The following is a 25,825-nucleotide window of genomic DNA, read 5'->3' on the forward strand; positions in this document are numbered from 1 at the left end:
TTAGCTATAACTGCCATCCATAGCTCTTTAGCTGGTGTTCTTGGTAGATTAGAATTCGGACAGCAGTCTGTTTCTCCTTTTTCTTGTTTGAAAATAATGTCTATGTGTTTCTTATTATAAAAGCAATGTATGCTGTTTGCTCAAGGAGTAGAATATAGAATACATACAAAAAATCAAAATCAATACATGAGTGTATTACCTAAAGTTGGGACTGTATTATATATAATCTAGTTTAGTAGCCTATCTATTTTCACTTAACATTTTATGATGAACTTGCTGTTTCCCTCTTGGACCCAGCTCCTCTTCACACATGTCCAAAGGAAAGAAAAAGAAGCATGGAATGTATCATGGGTCTCCCTGAAATAATTAATGAGATAAACCTCACTTTTGATTTGGGAAGGCCCTGATTTCCTACCTCCTAACTGCTCTCTGCATCTTATCACTCCTCAGATTCCCAGGACATAAGGACACCTGGGTTGAGAGTCTGGGGTTGGGGGTGGGGAAAGAATATGTATGAATGCCTTCTTCTCCAGACTGATTAGGACTTGGACTTGACACTGGGAGTAACCTCGCCCTCTTGGAGAGTCCCAGCCTCACCCTTTCAGGCCTCAACAGGACACTACTAGTATATCTTGATATGACCTGATAGCACCAACTGTTGTGCAAGGAATAAACACACCTGGTGTTGCTGAGAGGTGGTAATCTCTGTCTGCACAGAGCCGTGCTTATACCTTCATCCTGCATGTCATTGCGTTGGCTATAGGGAGGCGTGCACAGGGAGTCTCTCCTGCCCAGCTGGACTTTGGGAGCTCCAGATGGGGAGCCATTTGTTCCTAACAAACGTTTTTCGATTACTCAATGTGTTCACCTCAGGCAGCCTTGAGCAAAAACATTGTCTACAATGGTGCTATGGAGTATCTGTTATTATACTTGTAACTTTGGTCATGGTGTAGGCAGAGAAGAATGCCGATTGTCAATAGGGCTTAGAGCTCCTCTCTGAGAACAGTGGGCCCCAAAGCTCAGAGTGAAAGGGAAAACGGATAAAAGAGGGTCCTTCCTCCCAATTCTATCCATCCAGGCCACGAAACTTGAATGAGAACCGACCTAGCAGCCTGTGGCAGATTGTGTTTTCCAAGGATGTCCACAGTATCTCCCATCCCACGTGCTCTCTGCAATGTCACCTTGTTATGCCTTCATTAAGAAGTGGGTCTTGACCTGGCTGGTTTGGTTCAGTGGATAGAGCATCGGCCTGTGGACTGAAGGGTCCCTGGTTTGATTCCGGCCAAGGGCACATGCCTGGGTTGCAGGCTCAATCCCCAGTAGGGGGCGTGCAGGAGGCAGCCAATCAGTGGTTCCCTCTCATCATTGATGTTTCTATCTCTCTCTCTCTCTCTCTCCTTCTCCTTCCTCTCTGAAATCAATAAAAATATATTTTAAAAAGAAAGAATTCAACAATAAAGAACTGTGAAGAAGAAGGAGGAGGAAGAGGAGGAGGAGGAGGGGGAGAAGAAGAAGAAGAAGGAGAAGAAAGAAGAGGAAGAAGAGAAAGAGGAGGAGAAGGAGGAGAAGACGAAGAAGAAGGAAAAGAAGAAGAAGAAGAAATAGGAGGAGGAGGAGAAGAAGAGGAGAAGGAGGAGAGGAGGAGGAAGAAGATGAAGAAGAAGAAGAACAACAACAACAACAAACAACAACAACAACAACAAGATCTAAATCTCCTCCCCTGGACTCTGGCTGGCTTTGGTGATTCCCGTGTAATATTGCCAAGTTGAGAATATAAAACTACAGGATGCCCAGTTAAATCTGAATTTAAATTTTAAAGAACAATTTAAAAATATATAAGTATGTTCCATAAAATATTTGAATGTTATCTGGCAACCCTACTCTCATGTACCCAATAGAATGTGACCGAAGGGACGCATGTGACTCCCAAGACTAGGCTAGAGGAAGCCTTGCAGCTTCTGCGTTGGCCTCTTAGAATACCTGCTCTGTGGACACTGCCCCTCAGGACACAACCTCTTGGAAACCAGCAGGCATGCTGTGAGAAGCCCAAGCCTCTCCTAGCTGATCCACTCCAAGATCCCAGGCCTGTGCGTGAAGAGCCTCTGATCCGGCTTCCCACAGAACTCTCTATGATGATGGAAATGTCCTCTGTCTGACTGTCCATCATAGAAGCCACTAGTTACATATGGCCGTTGAGTCTTAAAATGTGGCTAGTGCCACCGAGTAACTGAATTCTTAATCTTATTTAAGGCTAATTAATTTAAATGAACATGTAAATAGCCACATGTGGCTACTGTATTGGAAACTGCAGTTCTAGATGATTCAGTACCAGCCCTTGGAGTCACCCCTACCTGTTGGAGTCTTCCTAGCTGAGGCCCCAGGCATGATGGCGCAGAGAAAAGGCACCCCAGCATGCCCTCTCCAAACCCTAACCCACAGAATCCGGAAGCATAATAAAGGCTGTTTTCTGTTGATACATTTGGGGTGGGTGGTTATGCGGCAAGAAGAGACTATTTAGCAGAGGGTTCCAAACCCAAAGGCCCAGTGCCAGGAAGTAAGCCAATGAAGAGAACAGCCTCCAGGGACGGTAGCCAAGGCCCATGAAGCGGGCAGAGGGTCAGCAATCTGCACTTGGAGAGTGTCCCCAATTCCTGGTGTCCCAGAAAGGACTCAGGTCTGGCAGGTAGAGATCTGCGGCTGTCCAGGCTCTACCTCTTACCAGCAGCAACATCTCAAGTCACTTTGAACTTTGAGCCTCACTTTCTTTCTTTTTTTTAAAATATATTTTATTGGTTTTTTTACAGAGAGGAAGGGAGAGGGATAGAGAGCTAGAAACATCGATTAGAGAGGAACATCGATCAGCTGCCTCCTGCACACCCCCCACTGGGGATGTGCCCACAACCAAGGTACATGCCCTTGACTGGAATCGAACCTGGGACCTTTCAGTCTGCAGGCCCGACGCTCAAGCCTCACTTTCTTAATCTGTAAAGTGGGACCAAAATGATCTACCCAGATTGGCGTAGTGTGTTGTTGGAGGATCAGATGAGCCTGTGGAATGAGGGCACACTGTTGTTGGAGGATCAGATGAGCCTGTGGAATGAGGGCACACTGTTGGCTCCTCCCATCGGAAGCCGTTTCTTTGAACTTGCTCAGTCCTCTGCTCTGCAGCAGCTTTGCAAACGGACTGCAGCAGCTCTCATTTCACTTCCAGGAACTCTGCCGTCGTAGGAGCCAAATTCTTATTAAACACACACTGGTCTTGAATTGAGTTGCTCTAAAAAGTTGTCAATTGCCCCAGAAAAATGAACATTTTGGGGCACAGTTTAGATGAAATCTCACTGTTAAAGGAAACCTTATTGTTTTTCTAAGTATCCTGTGGAGCTCAGTGTCTGTGGGGGCCGTTAGCTCTGAGTTGCACACTTTGCTAACGGTGATTTCCCATGGTGATCATCCAGGTAGACTTGGGGTGGAAGGCCCCACTTGCCTGAATGGACTTGCTTCAGGGCCTGGGCATATGAGAGCAGGCTCTCAAGGCTCTCTCAGATGTAGGGGACATTGAATTATGGCCAAAAAGGAGCAGCAAGCTTATACATGATTTCTAGCGAAGAGCAGGTGACAAGTGTATAGTCAGTGCACCCTAAACTGTAGGAAGGGAGATTCCAAAAGTTTAGGAGAAGGATGGGCCTGATCCCATGTCCTGAGTGGAAACAGGAGAAACTTCAGAATGAGGCAGCCGTGGGTTTGAATCTTGGCTCTACCACTGAAGGGTCAATGATCTCATTTTGTCTGGGAGAGGGGTGTAATACCTACCTCCCAGGGTGTTGTGAAGAGTACACTAGGATACAGACATTTAGTCAATATTAAAATAAAAATATGCAATAAGTAATAAAATAAATCCAATAGGGTTGGGGGCTTTAGAAAATGAAATGTGGCAACTTAGCAGCAAATTGACTTGGTGCCAAAGGAAAAGATAGGCAGCAGAAGTGGTTAGAAATCAAGCAGGAATGTGATATGCAGCTACCACTTTCCCACCTACAAAGACGAAAGTGAGTCCAAGTGCCTAGTGTCGGAGAAGATTTCAGGGCTTGGGTGGGCAGGTAAATCGCACAAACTTCTGGGTGGCAAGTTAATAATTTCTCAACATATTAAACAATCTAGCAGTCTTCCTTTTTGAAATTTATCTTAAAAGAATAATTAGAAATCTAAGTCAAGAGGTATATTCAAGGGTGCTGTTGGTAAATAATAAAAAAACTGGCAACAGCCAAAATATCTGACATTAAGAGACAATGTATAAAAGTGGATCTATATTGATTGACATGAGCAGATATTAAAAAATGTTATGTGACAAATACATGTTAGCAAATAATGTAAATATTGTGGTGTCTTTTTTAAAAGTACCTATATGTGCACTATAAACCCGGAATGCATATGGTAGGTTGATAGGTTGTGTGTGTGTGTGTTTAAATGTGCATACCTTGCTTTTATTAGGATGTGCTTTTTTGACGTAGATATAAATTCACATATCGTAAACTTTACCATTCACTTATAAACACCTACCATTTAAAAAAATACGAGTCCGTGGTTTTTAGTAGACTCACAGAGTTGGGTAACCACCACCAGTACCCAATTCCAGAACACTTTTATTACCTGCAAAAGAAACCTCATACCTATGAGCCGTCACTCTTCTCCCCAGCCCTCAGCAACCACTCACCTTTTCTGTCTCTATGGATTTGCCCATTCTGGACATTTTATATAAGTGGAATCATACAACATGTGGCCTTTTGTGTCTGTCTTCAAGGGTCAGCCACACTGCAGCATGTGTCAGTACTTCGTTCCTTGTGAATTGACGAATACTATTATGTTATGTGGATACGCCACATTTTGTTTATCCTTTCTTCAGTTGGTGGACAGTTGGGCTGTTCTCACGTTGGGCTATCAGGGAGAAGGGGGATGAATATTTGAGTACCATTTTTGTGTGAGCATATATTTTTAATTCTTTTGGGTATGTAGTTTGGAGTGGAATTGCTGGATCATATGGTAAGTCTGTATTTAATTGTTTGAGTAACCACCAAACTGGCTTCCACAGCAATTTCACCATTTCACATTCCCACCAGCAATGTATGAGCTTTTTCACTTCACATTTCCGCCAACACTTGTTATTTTCTGTTGTTTTTGTTTGTTTGTTTTGTTAATAACCATTCTAATGGGTGTGGAGTTGTATCTCTCGGTGGCTTTGAACTGTACTCCCCTAATGACTAAGGATGTTGAGCATCTTTCCATGTGCTTATTGGTCATTTATATATCTTCTTTGAGAAATTTCTGTTCAAATCCTTTGCCAGTTGGTGGAATTTTGGTTGTTTTCTTTCTGTTTTTCCACATTTCTGACTTGTGTGCAATGACCAGAGCTGCTGTGTAATAATGAATGGAAGAGTCAGGATCGAGGCTGGGTGTGGCTGCACAGTGGACTCTTCTGGGGCCCCTCGAAGGCAGAGGCACTGACCCGGGCCTCACTCCCTGGCAGGATGAATCCCACTTGGCCAGGTGTGACTGTCCCGGAGGAGTAGAGGCCCCTCTGGCCTTGGCTGAGGGGCACATTACAGGAAGAAGACTATAATCTGAGGTGGGTCCTGATTATAGAGAGAAAATTTAGAGTCTGAGGGGGGGTTCTGGTAGCAGGTGGGACAGAGTCAGGTCTAGGAGCCTCTCAGCGGCTGGACCGGGCACAGCCGTGGAAGAGAGGTTGTTCTGAAGCACAGGTCCCTGTCCCAGCTGCGCAGAGCTCTGGCCTAATGTGGGCCTGTGTGGGCCACACTCTCCAAAACAGGGAAGGCATCCTTCCTTCCGGGAGAATTCACATTTTGAAGACATCCCCACAGTAATTCTGTTTATTTTACCTGGATCCGGTTTCCCCCCCCTTTTCAGATGTGATCTGACCTATGCTGATTTGGCCATTAAGCAATCAACCCTCAGGTTCTTTTGGTTAGTTTGGGATCCTTAAGGTCACATGGACCTCCTCCTGGATGTGTGCTCCACTGAAAGCAAGCCTGGGACCAAAGGCCACCAAATACATGAATGCTTTGCAGTGAAAAGTCACAAATATGGCGCTACAACCTGTTCGAAGTCTTGATCTGTGTCCTGAGAACCCACCTGGCCCCTTTACTGGAAGGTCCTCTCTGAGGTGATGTCAAACGCTGAGCTGCAGTGTCAGCTAACCTTGTGGTTGAGGCAGATAGTGGGCCTTTAAGTGCAGTGGGTGGGCTCAGGACTAGGCCTCAAATGCTTAAGGAAGGTTTTAGACCACAAAGGCCTGCCCGATAGACCCTTATCACTCCTTCCTGCAGCCCACACCGCTTCTTAGTCAACTGCTGTATCTTGATTATGACTATGACATGACTTGATATGACGTGATATCATGCATATCATGAAAACACATCTCTAACTTCCCATAGGCCAATTAACAACCCCTCTGGTGTAGGTAATGATAGCATTTTTGAACTGCTAAATAATCACCTCTGGAGTGTTATTCACAATTAGGGTGTTTCAAATGTTAACTAATCACCCGAGGTGTGTTAAAAGTAAGTAACAAAACTTGCAAAAGAAAACATAGGATAAATTCATGAACTTATGGTAGGCAACACTTTACTTGACAGAGCATACAAAAAAGCACCACCCAAAAAGATTTTTTTTTTTGACAAATCGAAATTCATTATTATAAACAATGTCCTAGAAACGCATCTGGTCTTTGGAAAATACCATTAAAAAAATGAAAAGCAAATAAAAGTTTGGAAGAAAATATTTGCAATGCAGACAGAGGTAGGCAAAAATGGGTTTACAGTTGTGAGTATGCAAAGCAGAATTTATTCGTATATATTTTATTAATTATTATTATTTTTGAAATATATTTTCATTGATTTCAGAGAGGAAGAGAGAGAGAGAGAGAGAGAGAGAGAGAGAGAGAGAGAGAAACATCAATGATGAAAGATAATCTCATTGATCGCCTACCTCCTGCATGCCCCTACACTGGGGATTGAGTCTGCAACCCAGGCATGTGCCCTAACCAGGAATCGAACTGTCATCTCCTGATTCATAGGTCGACACTCAACCACTGAGCCATACCAGGCAAACTAATTATTGTATTTGTTTGTATTACAACTGTAAACCTTTTTTTGCCCACCCTGTATATCTGACCAAGGACTTGTATTCAGACTATGTAATGGATGCTTACAATTCAGGAATAAGGAAAACAACCCAATTTTCAAAAAATGACCAATAGGGTGAAAGGTATATTGGAACTCTGTATTATCGTTACAACTTTTCTGTAAATCTGAAGTTATTGCAAAATAAAGGCACATGTTAAGTGCTGTGGCAGGAATATAAAAGTATAAGATCGTTCCCTGTCTCTGGAAGCTGACAATATTGGAGAGGTGAATTTTTTGTCAAAATCCTCGAAGTGTAAGGAATGACAAATCAAATCTCATCTGGCTCCCACCCCCTAGGGTAGGAAAGACAGTCTGGCACTTGCTAGTGTCCCCCCTTCCTCTCCCATTCCATCCCTCTCCCCACGCTCCCACCCCGCTGTGGCTGCGCAGAGGAAGCCCAGGCTTGCCTAGGCTGGGAAGAGTGTCCGCCGTCAGTCCAGTATTGGCTGTTCCTCCAAGTGCCCTTTGTCCGCTGCCTTCACGGTCTCTTCCAGGCTCATGGCTCCTCTTCTAAGCTAGGACACAGCTTTGTGGGGGTGCTCAGGCCACCACCCCTGGTGCCACTGTTTCTCACAAGGTACCCCCATTCCTGGGTGTATCTCCCTGTGGGTCATATACACGAGGGTGTGTGGCTCATTCCCCCTTCCTCTCTGCACTTCGAGAGGGTCCCCTCTCTAGCTGCCCACCCTATCCTCCCACCAGCTCTTTGTCTACGTGGTAAACATAAAGGCTAACCCTCTGGCCTAGGGAAACCCAAACTCCCAGGACTCAAGCCCTGGCTATCCATTAGGAGGATGGGGAGTACTTTTGTTTTTGTTTTGTTTTTTTCATTATGAGCCTACAGTCCAGAACACAAGGGACAGTGAGCGTCTCAGCCTGGTTGTTCTATAACACGGCCGCAGAAGCCTGGTTCTAAAAAAAAGAGAGCGGGAGAAAGTGCTAGAGGTCTGGTGAGAGTGGGATAGCCCCAGAGGGTGGTCAGTACGTGTCAGTTGCGTGTGCTGACCTTGTAAGGGCGGGGCCCGTGGCAGGCAGCCTGAGCTCCGGAAACAGACAACACCTCAGTGTGCTGGCCTTGTGCCCGGCCTGTCTGTGGTCAGCATCTTGACAGCTGAAATGTGTGTGGTCACAGGAGAAAGGGAACGGGGTTGGGTGACAGAGCCAATGGTTTCAGTTAAGTGTCAGCCCAGCGAAATCCTGGCTTTGGGGCCTTACAGGGAAGTGGCAGGAGCAGAGAATCAGAAAGTTGGCCCGTAATTCAGAATCAAAAGAGGGAAGGCACCAAACCCCACCCAGCCTCTGGCCACAAGTGAGCATAAAAGGGAAACCGGTCTATTTCTTGTTGTGTGTCGTCTGCCCACCCCTCTCCCCGCCAGGATTTCTAAGAAATGCTTAGCTGGTATTGTTTGGTTCTCCTGGGAGCCAGATGTATGATATTTGGGGCTACATCTTTAACTTGAAAATGCAAAAACATCCTTCCAGCTGCATCCTCCTTTTCCTCCCAGAGTCAGAATAATTGCAGGGAGGAGTCAGTTCTGAAATCAAATAGAAAGAGCTTTTGTTTCTGAAGATTAGGAAGAAGTTGTCAAAGAGCCAAGGCCTCATCTCTAAACAGAAAACGTGAAATGGGCTGAGTCCTGCTTAATAATTCAGGGACCAGACGGAGCCAGCAAGAAGCTGGAGAGAATGATCAGATATACCTACACCCTTCTCTTTTTATCAGCTTGCAGACGTCCTGGTTGGCACCTGGTTGGAGAGAAACAGTTGGTGACAAATGAAGCTAAACCATTCATTCACTCACTCATTCAATAAAATTTTCACGGTGGCATGTACAAGGTGGACCAGCTAGGAGCTAAGGATACACAGCAGCACAAGTCTGCCTGCCCCTGGGCCTTGGAACTCTGACACAATTCTCGAACTTTAATGGACTTCAGACTCCTGCGGATGGCTTGTTAAAACAACAGATTGCTGGGCCCCATCCCCAGAATTTCCAATTCAGTTGGTCTAGATCCGTGGTCGGCAAACTGCGGCTCGCGAGCCACATGCGGCTCTTCGGCCCCTTGAGTGTGGCTCTTCCACAAAATACCACGGCCTGGGCGAGTCTATTTTGAGGAAGTGGCGTTAGAAGAAGTTTACGTTTAAAAAATTTGGCTCTCAGCCAAAACCGGTTTGGCTCAGTGGATAGAGCGTCGGTCTGCGGACTGGAAGGTTCCCGGGTTCGATTCTGGTCAAGGGCATGCACATTGATTGCGGGCACATCCCCTGGTGCGGGGTGTGCAGGAGGCAGCTGGTCGATGTCTCTCTCTCATCGATGTTTCTAGCTCTCTATCCCTCTCCCTTCCTCTCTGTGAAAAATCAATAAAATATATTTTTAAAAAAATTTGGCTCTCAAAAGAAATTTCAATCGTTGTCCTGTTGATATTTGGCTCCGTTGACTAATGCGTTTGCCGACCACTGGTCTAGATAGCTGGGGAAACTGCATTTCTAACAAGTTACCATGCGAAGCTAACGCTGCTGATCCTGGGGTCACCCTTTGAGAACCACTGGGCTAGGCAACTATTTCACCCAAACCTTTTGACCTCTTGGCACAACACGGTTTGCTCAGATAAACTGGAGGAGATTTGGAGCCCTGACCAGGTTGCTAAAACCTGGGGTTATCTGCCCAAGAGCTGTGGCCACACCCCACCCCGTGATGGGAATCCATGGAGTAAGGCACACTGACCTTCAGGGAGACCAGCCAAAGGCCTTGGCACTGACCTGTGATAGGAGGGAGTGTAGCTTTAAAAAAAAATTTTTTTTAATTGATTTCAGAGAGGACAGGAGAGGGAGAGAGAGAGAGAGACATCAATGATGAGAGAGACTCATTGATCAGCTGCATACTCCACTCTAGGGATAGAACCTGATCGAGAATTGAACTGTGACCTCCTGGTTCATAGGTCGATGCTCAACCCCTGAGCCTCGCCGGCCGGGTGGGAGTGCAGCTTTGAGAGATCTTATGTTGACTTCCCTTTGGACATGTAGGCTTCATTTGACCCCCAGCCTAGTGCAAGCCTATATAGTTCTGGGCGCCCGAGTCAGGGGGGGGTTACAAGGTGGCCTTCCACAGTTGTCCTCCCTTCACCTGGAGCCTCTGCTGCTCACTTCCTGTCATGTTCTTAACAACCCTAAGCAGCTCCTTCCCTTCCATGCTCACGGGTGTTGCCGGCAGGTGAGCTGTCCGTTGGGCCCTTGTGACACAGAAGCGTCGGATGGAGCTCCCTGGGGCCCGACTGCCGCTGAGGCAAGTGTGCCACCATGAGTAAGGGCAGGGAGGAGGGGGTGAGGGGGTGACATAATCCTTGGCACCAGGAGCCTTCACAGTGCATTTGAGGAGGGCATGCTGGGCAGAGGAATGGCTGACCCAAGGCTGGATGCATACCCATAGGCCAAGGGACCGATCATCTTGTAAGTCAAAATATTTATTTTCTAACAGCTTTATTGCGATGTAACTCACATACCATATAACGCACCCCTCTAAAGTGTACAATTCAGTGGGTTTTAGTATATTCACAGAGTTGTGCACCCGTCTTCACAACCACCTTGACCACATTTTCATCATCCCAAAAGGAACCAGTACCCTTCAAGTTCCCACCCTTCCCAACCCTCCCCCAGGCCGAGGCCATGGCCAACCTACTTTCTGTCTCTGTTCTTGACATTTCATATAAGTGAAATCATACTCTATGTGGTCTTTCGTGACAGGCTTCTAAAGTACTTTTGACAGGGAAATGTGACAACCTACATTTGGGTCCAAACTGTGATTGGTAGAAACCCCAGGTGAAGAGAGTTCATTAAGGAATCGTTGCTTAGCTCTGGAGCCTCCATTATCCTAGGGTGCTAATTCCCACCCCACAAGGCTATGGTGAGGATGTGAAGGGCCGGCCCAGGCCTGGAACCCAGCTATGGAGCAGCCTCAGATCAAAGCAATGTTATTATGAGTCAATGGCATCCTGTGGCTTTTTAAAAGTTCAGCTGTGAACTAAGGTTGTATAAGAGGTATTTTCCTTGCCTCTCGTCCAGGAGGTTCTGAGTGGGTGCCAAAGCCAGCAAAGCTGAGCTCACCAAAGTGGTACAGAAACGTTCAGCCTCTTTGAGATGGCTCCTGCTGCCCGAGAGTGAGGAGACTTTCTGGGGTAGGTCCTCTAGGGACCGCTGTCTCCTCTGAATTCCCAGGTTCCTTCTCCCCTGATTTCTCTGAAGGTCGTGCCAGGACCTCTGCTGGTGACTACACGTGGCAAGGCAGAAGGCTTCTAACCTGGTCCATGTGAGCTGGTTGTCTTTGTGGCTGTAGTAGCAACAGCCCCATTTCAGCTCCCTGTGAAAAGTGCCACTACCAGAAATCCTCTCCTTGTGCTGCGGCAGACCCATGCTTGGCTCCCGTAGGGCACCCTGGGAGGCCCAGAACGGGTCAGCAATGACCTCTACCCAAGCCTGTGGGGGGGGTGCTCTTTCAGTGGCCACTTTTCCTGACTCAGGACAGTGACAGGAATGCCAGGAACCAGGCCTCCCTTTGTCCTTCCAGAGGGAATGCTCCTCAGGTCATAGAGCCATCACCCTCCTCACCTGCCAGAGGCTAAGACCAACAAGTAGTTAGTACCATTATGCAAGAAGTCCGCTGGAAGGCTAATGGACTTTGATATTCAGCAAGGGCTGAAAATCAGCATAATGTTGCCCTGCTTTTGGCTGAAGGCTCTCCCCTAACCTGATAATCCTTTTATTGTTTACCAAACTTTACCATTGATATGCCTGTTTGCTTTGCTAAAGGGAAAATGTATATTCTAGTAAACTAGAGGCCAGGTGCACGAAATTCATGCATGGGGGGGCGTCACCTCAGCCCAGCCTGCACCCTCTCCAATCTGGGACCCCTCAGACATCCCTCTCACAATCCAGGACTGCTGGCTCCTAATTGCTCACCTGCCTGCCGGCCTGATCACTCCTAACTGTGCCCTCTGCCAGCCTGGTCGCCCCCAACTGCCCCCCCACCAGCCTGATCACCCCTAACTGCCTCTGCCTGCCGGCCTGATTGCCCCTAACTGCCCCCCCCTGCCACCCCTGCTGGCCTGGTTGCCCCCAACTTCCCCCCCCCGCTGTCCTGGTTGCCCCCAATTGCCCCCCCCCCGACCTGGTCATCCCCAACTGCCCCCCCTGCCGGCCTGGTTGCCCCACTCAGCCTACTGTTCATTATTGTGAGGGTGTCCTGACCAATTTGCATATTACCCTTTTATTAGTATAGATAAAAGCTAACGGGTCCGAGGTTTCAGAGAGGCTCTCCACTAGAGAGTAAGGTCTCCGCCTGCCTCCCCATGCCTTCTAAATTTATATTTCTTGTCTAGTACATCCATTTGTATGCACCCCCTTCTCCAGACCTTGAACCCTAGCTGCGAATGGATGCGGCGTTCACACTTGACAGTTGCAGAACAGAATCTGGGGTCATGAGGGAGGGGTGTGCCTGGAGTCCCGCAGGTCTGGGAATGGAGGCAGCTGGGTCATCCCTAAGGCTGGGGCGGGGTGGGCGGGGAGGGGAGGAGGAGCTGAGCAGAAGGTCAAGGAGGAGGGAGGGTAATGAGAACTTTCCTTCTTGAACTGTGTCCAGTGAGGTGTGAATCTAGCATCCCAAGGGAGGGGTTGAGTGGCTGCCAGGGGACAGTAACCAGAGCTATGGCCAGCACCCGCCCTTCTGCGGTGCCCTGGCGGCTGCTGGCTGAGATGAAGCTGAAGGTTAGTCAGGACTACCTGGGCTGCTGGGTGGAGCAGAGCAGGATCTTTTTCGTGTAGGCCTGAAACCTATTCCCACCCCCCACAAGCTCAGCGTACGGGGAGACGCCCAGGGAAACAGAAACCTCGCCTCAGCTGCTGGCCTGGGGCCCACGTGGCTGAGAGGCCTGAATTATTAAGCCCTGGGAGAGAGGCTGGCTGGCACCCACGCCAAGGGGAAACCAATCGCCCAACAGGTGCTCACTTCACAGTCACCCAGGGCGTGAAGAATTCAGCTGCTTCCAGGTCAGGGGCCCCCCGTGTGACCAGAACTGTAAACAGGGCATCTGACTGGCCTTGGGGGGACCCGGCCAGGCTGTCCCTGCCTCCCCAGCCGGATTGCTCAGGCCCTTTGTTTACAGGCTGCGGCTCTCCCCTCCCTGGGCTCTGAGCTCCCCTGTCACTCACATTTTCTGCATTCCTCTTCCTGCAGAGCGGCCTGGCTTCTCCCCTCTCCACAAAGGAAGGAAGACCTTGCAGCAGCCCAGGGCCAAGGTTTCCAGAGCCTCCGGTTTCATGGGGCCTGTCACCCAGGGCCGCCCGCACTCAGAAGTCAGCCTGCAGCTGGCCGGCAAGCCGCCCCTCCCATTCAGATGGAGGTGTCCAGAGGAGGCCAGACCCACCCCACAACTTCTTAGAGCTTACTCTGGGGTGCCCCTCTGAGCAGACAGTGAGTCCCATAAGGTCCCATTTCTAGTGCCTGGAAAAGAAAGGCGAAGGGACCCACCTGAAGTTGTGGAGGTCAGAATGGTGCCTGTGAAACCTGGAGGGACAGATGCCAGGCCCCACGCCGGCACCTTTGGGCCGTGGGTCTAACATCCTGGCCCCAGAAAGAGCCTGCTGGGCCCCAGGGTGGTGCAGGTGGTTTGTGGAGCCAGAAACCCCTTCCTGGTTTTCTTTCTTGCAGTCCTTTCTCTAAACGCCCATGATCCTGAGGACTCCCGATATCCTACCAGCGTGAGGACCAGCTAGCTTTTCCTCTGCACAAGAGGCCCCCGGGGCCCCTCACGTCTGCGACAGTGCCGCTCGCTATTTCCTCCCCCGCCTGGCGCTGGGCCTCACATCCCCCCCGCTTCCCTTCACCGGGACAGTTAAGAAAAGTTGTCCAAGACTTGGAACGGGGGCCCAGGGATCCCTGCAAGCCCCAGAGTCATGGGGGGTGGACATTGCCCAGCAGGCCTGCCCTGGGGAAGTACCTGGCTTTCTGGGCGTGTGTACCTTGGTCTAACTTTCGGTTTACTATTGATTAGGGTACTGTACAACTTTACATGGGAAGTGCAGAAAACTGGTAGCCATGCAGAATGGATGTGTATAGTAGTGCAAATATAAATATTTTAGCCAGAAGGCTCAGGTTTTATTTTATATGATACAATTCAGCAATGATTTCAATATTCTTCCCCCCCCCCCATTTATTTATTTATTTATTTTTTTAAATATATTTTATTGATTTTTTACAGAGAGGAAGAGAGAGGGATAGACAGTTAGAAACATCGATGAGAGAGAAACATCGATCAGCTGCCTCTTGCACACCCCCCACTGGGGATGTGCCCGCAACCAACGTACATGCCCTTGACCGGAATCGAACCCGGGACCCTTGAGTCCGCAGGCCGACGCTCTATCCACTGAGCCAAACCGGTTTCGGCCCCCCCCCCCCCCCATTTATTTTAGATACTTAAGTATCTCCTGTACTTTTTCAACTTGCTTTACCATCCTGCTGGTTCTCTCATGAATTAACTAAATATATTTTTGATACACGTGCAGTGTACCGTCGTGTGAAAGCCATGTTTTTAAATTATAATTTTAAAAAACGAACAGATAGGATCGTGGACTTCTTTTTCACATACAGTTCTATGAGTGCTAACTCATGCAAAGACTTGTGCAACCCACTAGCACAGCCAGGATATAGAACAGTTTCATCACCCCGGAAAACTACCTTGTGCCAGACCTGCAGAAGCAGTTTTTTGGCTTTGTGTGTACGAAAAAGGACACACATTGTAAAACCTACCATGCTAACCGTCTTTAAGGCACAGTTCAGGAGTGTTGAAAAATATCTGCATCGTTGTGAAGCAGATCTCCAGGACTTTTTGCATCTCGTAGAACTGAAACTCTCTGCCCATTAAACAGCACCTCCTCTTTGCCTCCTCCCCCAGCGCTGGCTGGCAACCACCATTCTAACTTCCTATGTCTATGAATGTGACCACTTTACATATATCACCTAAGTGGAATCATACAGCAGTTGTCATTCTGTGACTGGCTTAGCGTAGTGCCCTCAAGCTTCATCCGTTTGTGCGGTCTTTGACTTTTTGAAAATTATTCTTCTCAGGAAAACGCAGAAGGATGTCAGTGATTAGGGTGCTGCTGGTCTGCCCGTCTTTCCCAGTCCCCCAGCCTGTGGTTGAGTCCCTATCGGTCCCCTAGGGGAGGGCTTGGGGTCTCAGAATTAATCAGCAGGGTGCTTTGAGGACATCTGGGGGTGTGGGTAGTGAGGTTAACTCCAAGAAGGGTAAATAACCGAGCTGAGCATGGGCACCCAAGCCAGATGTCCTGTTAGCTCCTTACTTCGAAGGCAGGGGAGTGAAAGAGCCGTCACCCTTGGCATTTGCACAAGGGTCTCCTCAACAATGAGCATGGGAACCTGGCCTATAGGAAGAGCTCTGCAAACTTGGCGGGGGGAGGCGGGGTGGTGGTGAGCCAGTGCATAGAAACAGCAGGGCCAGCCACAGGGGATGGGAACCCCTAAATAATTTACTTGGGCCTCTAAAATACAGTCAGACATATAGTCTCTCTCTCTCTCTCTCTCTCTCTCTCTCTCTCTCTCTCTCTCTCTCTCTCTCTCCCTTCCCTCCCTCCCTCCCTCCCTTTATCCTAAGCTATTTTTCACTCTGCATTCAGAACCTGTGGTATGTGTAGCAGCCAGGTAGTCTTCATTGGTTTTAAACCCATAACTATGCTGTGTCTAGACCCGTGTGTCTCCCCCTCTTCAGAAGCCTATTGTCTCTGCCAGGAGAGGTGTGTGAGGGGGCTGCAAAGGAAAGGAGCCTTAGATACGGGGTCCCGCCGCCCCCAGGAGCCCTCGTGGTCCTGGGAAGCCACGGAAACACCTGGACACGCGGTCTCCCCTCTACCAAACATTGTGACAGTCCTTTACCCAGCTGTGTGCCCCACCTGGATTCCTAAGTTCTCTTTCCACATGTTTTATCTCCGTGGCAACTGTATCACTTTTCGTTTCCAAACCATGGCATTTCTTAAGAGTGAACGGGGTACCGATACTAATTGCAGTGGGACAATATGTGCACACTGGGCTGTGCAAGCACGCTCATCTTCCAGACTAGACCAAAAGTTTCTTCCAGGGAGAAGCCTCATCTACCAGAGCCCCTCTGCGTACAGCCTTGTGCGTGGAGATGCTCAGTGAACCCTGCCTGGCGTCTGCTTCTTTAAGATGCTCTTTTCCCAAGAAATCGAACCCAGGGCAGATTTAGAGGGGAGGCTTCTCGGTTTAACTCAAACACTTGATTGCAGGTTGGGTGGGCTTTGGTTGTTACATAGCACACATTGTAAATAATCACCAACAGACAACGGGTACCTCGTGTTGGGAGGTGGAGCAGGCTAGGATTGGGCTGCTGAGGGTAGGGTACGCATGACACGTCACAGGCAGGTGGCAGAGGCTCCTGAGACCACGGCTGTATGCAAGGGAAGGGGCGCGTGTTGGCATGCACAAATGGAATTTCAGGTATCTGCTCTGCGTGAGAACCTGCTGGGAGTACTGGAAGAAATGAAAAGAACTTTGAGGATTAACTGCTGGACTTTAGGAGAGCAGGTTTACAGCTCTAGGGGGAGGGGTGGGAGGGGAGAGACAAAGATGACCTTGACCCCTAAAGAGTACGCAGCTGGGTGGGCAAAATGCTCACTCCAATAGAGAAGGCTGTGGTTTGAAATTGATGGGGAGGAGTCTCCTGAATGCTCCCCTGAGTGGTTGATGGTAGTTGATGGTTGATGACTTTTGACCCAGCCGGGGATAAAGAAAGGAGACTGCAGTAGAAAGGAATTCCCATCTGCCTCAGAAGAGAACTGCCCGAACCCACAGGCCTCCCGCTGGCAGGGGCCACGTCAGCCCCGCCAACAGCAATCTCCAGGCCCATGTACTCCACAGAGAGAGGAGGAAGTTTCTCTCCCCCCGACCCCCCAGCTGAAGGCACTCTTCCCTGCCTCCCACAGGATGACTGACAGTGAGAACAGCCCTTTCTGTGAGGGAGAGTCACCTCCCCACGCACCTACCCAAAATGCGCGGCCTGATCCCCTTGACTCAGACAAGATAACCATGAAAGTCTCCAGTCTGGGTTTCAGTCTCAGAGCCACAGGCCAGGCCAAGCAGCACCTTTCTTTGCCCAGTGCATCCTCACGGCCTTTCTTCCAGCCGGGGGCAGGGAGAGGTCAGGTCTGTCATCACCCAGTCGCCGCATCTCCCATGAACAAATGTTGGGCAACCCAATATCCACATCTCCCCGGAGCCAATGATTATTTTCAGCCTCAGAGCAGCCTCAAACCAGATTTAAGAAAAGAAAATACCTAAGCCACGCGTCTAACTTGTTTGTGGGCGGCTCTGCCCATGCACCCGGTTAGTGTTCCCAAACCGAGGTCAGAAGCATCATAGTTGGGCTTCTTCAAGAAAAAATGCTGGCCGCTTGCCTCGCATCCAGTTGATGGCAAGTTCTGTTCGACGTGGGTAAAGCTTGGCAACACCAAGAGTGAACCCTAATGTAAACTATGGACTTTTTTGGTAATGATGATTCACCGATGTACGTTCATCAGTTGTAGCAAATATACCAGTATGGCAGGAGATGTTGATAATGGGGAAGGCTATGCATAAATGGGGCAGGGGGGTCTATGGGAACTCTCTGTACCTTCTCTTCATTTGTTCTGTGAATCTAACACAGCTCTATAGAAGCATTGAGCGGACCATCAAACCCCAGAGGGAAGGCAGCAGAGGGGTGGAGGGCGGGGTGGTGGTAAGAGATCAACCAAAAGACTTGTATGCACTCATATAAGTATAACCAATGGACACAGGCAATAGAGGGGCGGAGGCCTGTGCTGGGAGGCGGGAGCGGGCTGGGAGAGGTCAATGGGGGGAAAGAGGGACATATCTAATAATCCTAACAATAAAAAAATTTTTTTAAAAAAGCTCTAAAAAATGGTCTTAATTAAAAAAATATTTTTTGAGTGCCTTGGTACCAGGCTCGACAGGAAAAGGTTTCAGAGACTATGACCGAAGTAAGGCTGACTTCTGGAGGTCTCTCTGCAGGTAGGTGCGAATGCCAGCCAGACCCACGGCCCATTGGATAATCAGACTCAAGCTCGTTTTAACCACTCAAGAGAGGCAGGAGCAATGGGTGACTCGAGGCCAATTATAGTTTCAGTCCAGCTCCCCACCGCCTTACCTGCTATCCTCTCTACAATCATCCCCTGCCGGGACAGGGGTGGGGGGCTTGGCTAGGAGGATTCTTTTCTGTTCCTGCCTCGGAGAGGCTGCTACAGATGTTGCTGACCATTTCGTTTGGGGCAGAGAAGGAAGCCAAATAGGCGAGCCAAGCCTTAGTGCAATGACCAGGTAAGGGGCTTCAGGCCACCTGGGGGCTCTGAATCTGGAATCAAGAGCCAGGACCTGTGAAGTCAGGATTGGAAACTTTTCTTCCTCGCCAGGAAAATGGCCACTCCAGAGGGAGGCGGGAAGCCCTCGTTGGGCCTGAGCCTCTCTTTGTTCCTGCCTTCCTTGAGTGGTCAGAATAGTCTACAGCACAGACCTCAGATAGGTGAGAAAAGTGGCCGTCCAGTCAGACTGAGCTTGAAAACAGCCGGACAGGAAGGGGAGAGCTGGAGCTCTTGGGCCTGATTTTCCCAAGCGGCGTGGTGGGGGGTGGGATACGGACCTGTCTGCAGAGAGGCCTCCGGAAGTCAGCTTACCTGGGGCATAGCCTCTGAAGCCCTTTCCTGTGAGCCTGGAACCAAATATACTCAAATGTCGACAAACAGCGTGACCTTTACTGAATAAAGGCCGGGGAAAGCCAGGGCAAGTGTTCCCACTTTGAGGCGCTTCATAAACGACGTGGCATCTTCTGTACCCGAGGATGACATGAGCAGCCCACGGTCACCTGAGTCATTTTTTCCAGGTGTGGTGAGTGGGAAGGCGCCAGCTAATGTCACGGAAAAAGCCCTGGATGTCGGTCTGCATCAGAGGTTGGCTAGCCACACAGGCTGCTGCTGTTGGCAACCCCACCTCCGCACACTCACTTGTGATGTGGGAGGTGGAGAGGGGAGTGATCCGTGCCTGGTGCTTCGCACCCAGAATGCATGCACTCATAGATGTGAGAGCACTTGAAAAAAAAGCCACGTGCCATGGATTCGACAGGCAGGCTGGGTGGAGAATATACCCCGGACGTAGTGTGTAAGAACTCAGGTTGGATCTGAGCTACTTCTGAGTCATGTCCATTCAGGCAGGTTACTTAATGTCTCAAGGCCTCAGTTTCCTCACCCGTGAAAAGGGGTACAATCACCCTGTACCGAACTCCTCCAAGGGGTGGCTTAAATGAAATAGAGTATGCGAGAAGTGCTGTTATCTGATACTGCCCAAGGGAAAGGCCTCTTATTTGGATTCATGGATCAGGACACATCTTGGCCTCCACAAGCCCACCCTCTCTGGTTGCCCTGGCAACCTGGACCCGAGGCTGCCAGCTTCCTGCTGGGGCTTTCCTGCCTGCTCTAAGTTTCAGTTTCCTCTCTCGACCTCAGCCCAAGGACGGAAGTGTGGTGGGGGTGCCTGGATTTCAAAAGCAGGGCCCTCTGGCATGGTTTGCCACACCTCTCCCTGCTTTGTGAAATAGAGAAGAGAGCCGGGCTATACATTTCACTCATGTTTCTGCTTTCTTTTCATGACTCATTTTTTGAGAGTATTTCAGTTGCCTGTGCTGTCTGCAGGCAGGGCCCCGCGCGGAGGTCCGGGTGTCCCTCTGACAGTGGGATGCATTCACTGGGTGTCCTTACAGGCAGCTGTCACAGGTTAAACTTTCTCCACGGGTGACCCACTCCTCCGTGTCTGGGTCTCACGTGTAATGCAAAAGTCTTGGTTGTTGCCACAGCCTCCAGGATCACACTCAGGAACCAGTCTGGGAGGACTTTGTAACTTCCCCAAGAATGGCTATTTTTACCATCCGTAGTTTCTATCGTCGTTAGTTGTGAAACTCATAAACCAAAAATGGCCTGTGTGCTTATCTAGGGGGCAACTGAAAAAGAGATGATCTTGAACCCCAGTCCCTTCCATACAAGCAGATTTCCTAGAAGGGCGGGTGGGGCAGCTGCCTGATGAAAAGGAGGCAAGTCCAGTCCTTGGGCTGCAAGGAAGCAAGAAGGCCTGAAGCCCTGATAGAGGACGGGGTGTGTGTGTGTGTGTGTGTGTGTGTGTGTGTGTGTGTGTGTGTGTCTGAGACTGACCAGTAGGGATCTCTGCCAGCCAGGGACTTACGAAAGACAGAGAGCAATTGCCCTGCTTATGTAGTTCTTATAGGGATGGTCCCTGAGATTAGTTTGAGAGACCAGTGATCAGAGAGCTATCAGCCCTGACTGACTCCTCACATTAAGTTTGGGAGGAGGTGCTGTTCGATCATCCCCATTTTACAGGTAGGGAAACCAAGGGGGGCAACAACGTGGGTTAGGAATCTCGGGTTCAAGTGGCTTTTTAAAAACATCGAAGTGTAATTGACACACAATATTATATTGATTTCTGATGGACAACTTCATAATTAAACATTTGTATACCCTGCATCATGATCACCACAAGTGCCGTCACCCTCTGTCACCATCCGAAGGCAATACGCTATTGGCTGTAGTTGACGTGGCGCTTGTTAAGGTGTGCTGCGTGCCAGGCGCCCTGCCAGGTGCTTCCCCGGGGCTGTCTCCTGTAATCCCCACCAGAGCTCCTTGGGGTAGGCGTTGGCGTCTCCATTTTACAGGTGAGGCCCATGAAGTCCTGCGATATTGTGGTTTATCGTAAGCAAACGATATGTGATCTTCCTCCTCGCTGGTGGCACACAGCTCCTAAAACCCTTCGGATTTCCTGTGAGGAGAGACCCAGGAAGGTGTCTGTTTGGATCGACCCTGAGATTGGGGGCTGGTTGCCGGGAGGATCAACCAGATGATTAGAGGGTTGGAACTTTCCGTCCCACCCCACTCTCCCCCACCCCGCCTCTGGGAAGGGGAGAGGGGCTGGAGGTTGAATCCATGGCCAAATAGCCAATGCTTTATAGCCAGTCCTGCCTATGCAATGAAGCCTCCGTAGAAACCAGAGGGCTGGGGGTGGGAGAGCTCCGGGGTGGTGAACATGTGGACATTCAGGGAGTGAGTGTTTGGAGAGGGTGCCCTGTGCCCTTTCCCCCCACCTTGCCCTGCGTGTGTCTTCCATCTGGCCCTTCCTGAGTTATGCCCTTTTATAATAAACCTGTGATCTAGCAAGTGAAATGTGTCCGCGTTCTGGAGACATTCTAGCAAATTAATCAAACCTAACGCGGTGGGACTTCTAATCTCTAGCTGATTGCCACTGGCATCTGAAGCGAGGAAGTGCAATCTGGGGGGACGGAGCCTGTGGGATCGGATGCTGGCTCCAGGTGGGACGTATCAGAATTGAGCGGAATTGTAGGACAGCAGCTGGAGTCAGAGAATTGCTTGTTGGTATGGGACATCCTCCCCCAACACATACATTGGAATTGGTGACCAGAATCCTCCAGGTTCCCAGAAGGTAATGAGCCCAGAATGCGCGTGCATCTATCTGTGTGTCGTCTGACCCCTCTGCACCATGCTGCCACTGAGGCAGAGCTGGGTTGGCCCAGCTCTTCGACTGGTTAGGATCAGCCACAGGGTCCCCATGACCATCCCAATCCTTCGTGCTGCTGGAGGGCCGTGACCCTCCCTTGGTTGGCTCTCCCACCCCGTCACCCCTAAGCAGGTCTCAGAGACAAGAAGGAAGAGGGAACATCCAGCCAGAGAAGGGCCTGGGTCTAGCCTGGACTCGACCCCCTGTACCTGACATATTCACTGGTGGTCTCCTCCTTACCCCTGCACCTATTTTGAGAGTCTGTGAGCTTGGCCCTTTGTAACCAAGGAGCTAAACTTAATCACCTGCTGCGAATCCTGCATTGTGCTCTTACACTCACAGAAGTGGTAACTTTTCAACAGTTTAAAAAAAAATATGTTGAAGTAATGTTTTAACAGTAATATGTCAGCATAATGTTTTATGAAGACTATGAGTGGAAACTATTTTTTCTCCTATGAAGAATCAGTGTGAAATATGATGTTAATAACTATGTCATGATAGTGGGGGGAAAAGAGGAACGATTCAATAATTGGAGCTAGAAAACCATTTATATGGATAAAATTGAAACTGGAGCCCGGCCGGTGTGGTTCAGTGGTTGAGCATTGACCTATGAACCAGGAGGCCATGGTTGGATTCCTGATCAGGGGGCACATGCCCAGGTTGTAGGCTAGATCCCCAGTGTGGATCTAGCCCAAAAGAAACTGAACCCCATTAACACCCATGAAATAAGCTCTAAATGGATTAAGGACAGTGTTGAAGCATGTTTTCATATGTTTATCATGGTAGAAAAGATAGATGATTATCTCATACTAGAGAAAGATTTTCCTTTCATAAATGTTTCTTTATTAAAGTTCAATAAAGCACCAACCAAAAAGAGAAAAGATTGATAAATTTGACCTTATTGACTGTATTATAAAATTTAATATTCACATTCTCCATGATCTGGCATGTATATCAGGATACACATATAAGAATATTCTTAGCAGCTCCATACACAATAACAAAAATAAACAAACAAAAAACAAACCCAGAAATGTGCCAGATACTCACTGACAGGTAAATGGATGAACAATCTGGTATATTCACATGGTGGGATATTATACAACAACGAAAACTGAACTACAACTGCATGCAGCATAGTTCCTATGATATAATTCTATTATATGTGCTGAGTAATATAGATGGTCTATAAGTAGTACCTTTTCTATAAAGTTTAAAAACAGCTAAAACTAAACATGAATTAAACATTACATTAATTAAATATAATTTAGCATTAATTAAACAGTAATTAAGTTTGGCATCCAAAGGAAGGAAATTATAAATACAAAATGAAAGAGGTGGGAAAAATATAGGTAAATGTCAGTTATTCATATTTTAGATCTCAAATTTAGAGCTATTTTTACAGATGCTCATACACATGTCATTTCAAAATGAATGAACAAATTACGACCAAAGAAAGCCATGCTAAAAAAAAAAAAAAAAGAAAGAAAGAAAGAAAATATCAATGGTCAAGTGATCAGGCTCTATGACACAAAGAACAGTTAATAAAAGGGAAGCACCATTTTAAATGTTCTCCATCGCCCACCCGCCCGTCGTGCCAACTCCATCCCTGGTCCAGCCCTCCCTTAACAGCTCCCGTGGGGTAATCCAGCTGTCTGCCATCTAGGAGCCCCCTTTCGGGTGAGGAGCTGCAAAGGGACGGTGTGTTTCTGTGCACGTTGTTTGAAGGAGGAGCTCCCTTGTCTGGAGAGATCAGCTCGGCAGCATCTGTATTGAACACAATGGCAGGGCCTGGGAGGATGTCACAGCCATTGTCCATAAGAAGCCTCTCCTCCGTTAAAGGGCTAGTGATGGGCCAGCAGAGAAACACTTGTCAGGTACCTACTCACTTCCACTTGACCTGACATAAGTCAGGCTTTCCTGCCACACACCTGCCCACTGAGCCGTGTGAGAAGGTGACAGGAAGGAGGCCCCCTTGAGTATTGTGAGCACAGGGGCAGCCTGCACCTGCAACCACAGATTCCACGATGGGTGGGGGAGCAGGCAGGGTGGTTAAGAGAACAGAGAAATACTGTTGTTATCTCCAAACTTGCCACGCCCATGTTAGATTTGCAAATGACGATGGGGGTCTATTTTCCCCCACCTCATTCCACCAGGCCTAATTAGCTTACCAAGATGAATGATGATGGCTCTTCACCATCTGCAGAATGCTCTGTATGACATCATCCCATTGGGTCCTCCTGAAAAAACCCTGTGAGAGGGTCATGATTGGTATTTTTATTTTACAGACGAGGAAACGGAGGCTCACAGTGGCTTTGGTGACTCGTCTGAGGTGACAGACTCAGTGGCAGGCTTCTGAGGGGTAGGACTTCTGACTCCCCATCCAGTGTTCTTACTCCGTGCTGTTTAATTTTCACGAAGATCTTGGCAGCTCCCCGAGTGCTAGGAAAGCATGTCCTCTCAGCAGGGAACAGTCCCCCGCCCCTGGGCTGGCACCTGGCTCCGTCCCACCAAGGCTGAGTGGGAGCAAAGGAACAGGGCCACATCCCAGCTGGGGGACGTGGTGGCTCTGCAGGGAAACATCCAGAGAGCGGCCTTCCTGCCACCGAGCTGGGGCAGAGGAGCTGTGTCCTAGAACAGCAGAGGTCTTCCTGTCTGTGTGAACTTCCTGCACAGTGTCCCCTGGGGCCCCTGAGGGTGCTGCTTTCTCTGGTGAGTCTAGAAGAGGGCCTCTCGGGAATGGTTGCACGGCCCTTTAGAACAATTGTGGAAAAGAGATGCTTCCAAGTTTGGTGTTCTAGTTGTTTTTCTCAAGCGATGATGGCTCATTGTGAAAAAAACAACTTGGGGAAACACAGTCACATTTAAAGTAGGAAAAAGGAGTCACACCATCCAGAGATAATGACTTGTCCATCATGAACGTATCCCTTGGCAGTCATCCCCTACAGATTTATAGCCAAACACACATTCCTACCTCCCTGCGAGGCCCCCAGTAGATTCTGACAGAAAGAGTTCCGTTTCTGCTCAGGATGGAGAAGGCTACAAGAGCAGCAAGTAAGCTCCCATCCGAACAGTGAGAAACGGACAGATACAGGCATACCTTGGAGATATTGCCGGTTCCGTTCCAGGCCAGCACAATAAAGCAAGTATCGCAATAAAGCGAGTTGTAAGCTTTTGCTGATGGAGATCTTGCCTTCCGTTTGTAAAAGCCACATCTGTGAAGTGCAATCAGGCCTGGCCTGTGTGGCTCAGGGGTTGAACATTTACAGTTCAATTCCTGGTCAGGCCATATGCCCGGGTTGCGGGCTTGATCCCCAGTTGGGGGCATGCAGGAGGCAGCCGATCAGTGATTCTCTCTCATCATTGATGTTTCTGTCTCTCTCTCCCTCTCCCTTCCTTTCTGAAATCAATAAAAATATACTTTAAAAATTTTTCTTTAAAAAGTGAAGTGCAATCAAATTAGGTATCCCTGGAGCCTGCAAATCATAACTTTTTTTTTTTTTTTTAACCCATCAGAGAATTAAGGTCACAAGGCAACAAAATGAACTGAATTCTAAAGAATGGCAAGCCTCTCTGAGAAGAGACAGGACAGAGGAACTGTTTCACCTTTGGCCAGGACTGGCTGTGTAATCCATGGGACACAGTAAAAATGAAAATGCAGGAACCTTTTGAATGTGGAGTGCTGTTTGAATGCTCGGCTCAGGTGCCTTGACGTGGGCCCTGTCTTTGTTAGAGAACATGAGAAAGAAGTGGTTGCCGTCAATGAAGGTAAAAAGGAAGGAATTAAAATGTGATGTCTGAGTGTGGTTTATCATACCAGTTTAGAATAACTGGGAACCCCAGAGAGATGAGGCGTCTGTAACCATGTTCAAGCCCTTTCCCATGGGCCTCCACTAAGTGCTCACAAGAAAAACTGGAGAGAGGCAAGAGACCAAGAGTGCCGCTTTTGATGGGGCAAGCATTCAAGATGATGCAGGTA

The 25,825-nt window shown here is 48.7% G+C and overlaps 1 long non-coding RNA gene across 1 annotated transcript in view; it reads left to right on the top strand.

The window, feature by feature from the left end:
* LOC114233708 (uncharacterized) overlaps nt 1-25,519 on the top strand; it is a 53,966-nt gene extending 28,447 nt beyond the window's left edge. Inside the window, exon 2 of the long non-coding RNA XR_008558621.1 lies at nt 25,363-25,519. This is a non-coding gene — a long non-coding RNA (uncharacterized LOC114233708). The remainder of the gene's footprint in view (nt 1-25,362) is intronic.
* Nucleotides 25,520-25,825: the final 306 nt, after the last annotated feature.

The sequence above is a fragment of the Eptesicus fuscus genome, chromosome 16 (genome assembly GCF_027574615.1).
Source record: "Eptesicus fuscus isolate TK198812 chromosome 16, DD_ASM_mEF_20220401, whole genome shotgun sequence".
Taxonomy (NCBI): domain Eukaryota; kingdom Metazoa; phylum Chordata; class Mammalia; order Chiroptera; family Vespertilionidae; genus Eptesicus; species Eptesicus fuscus.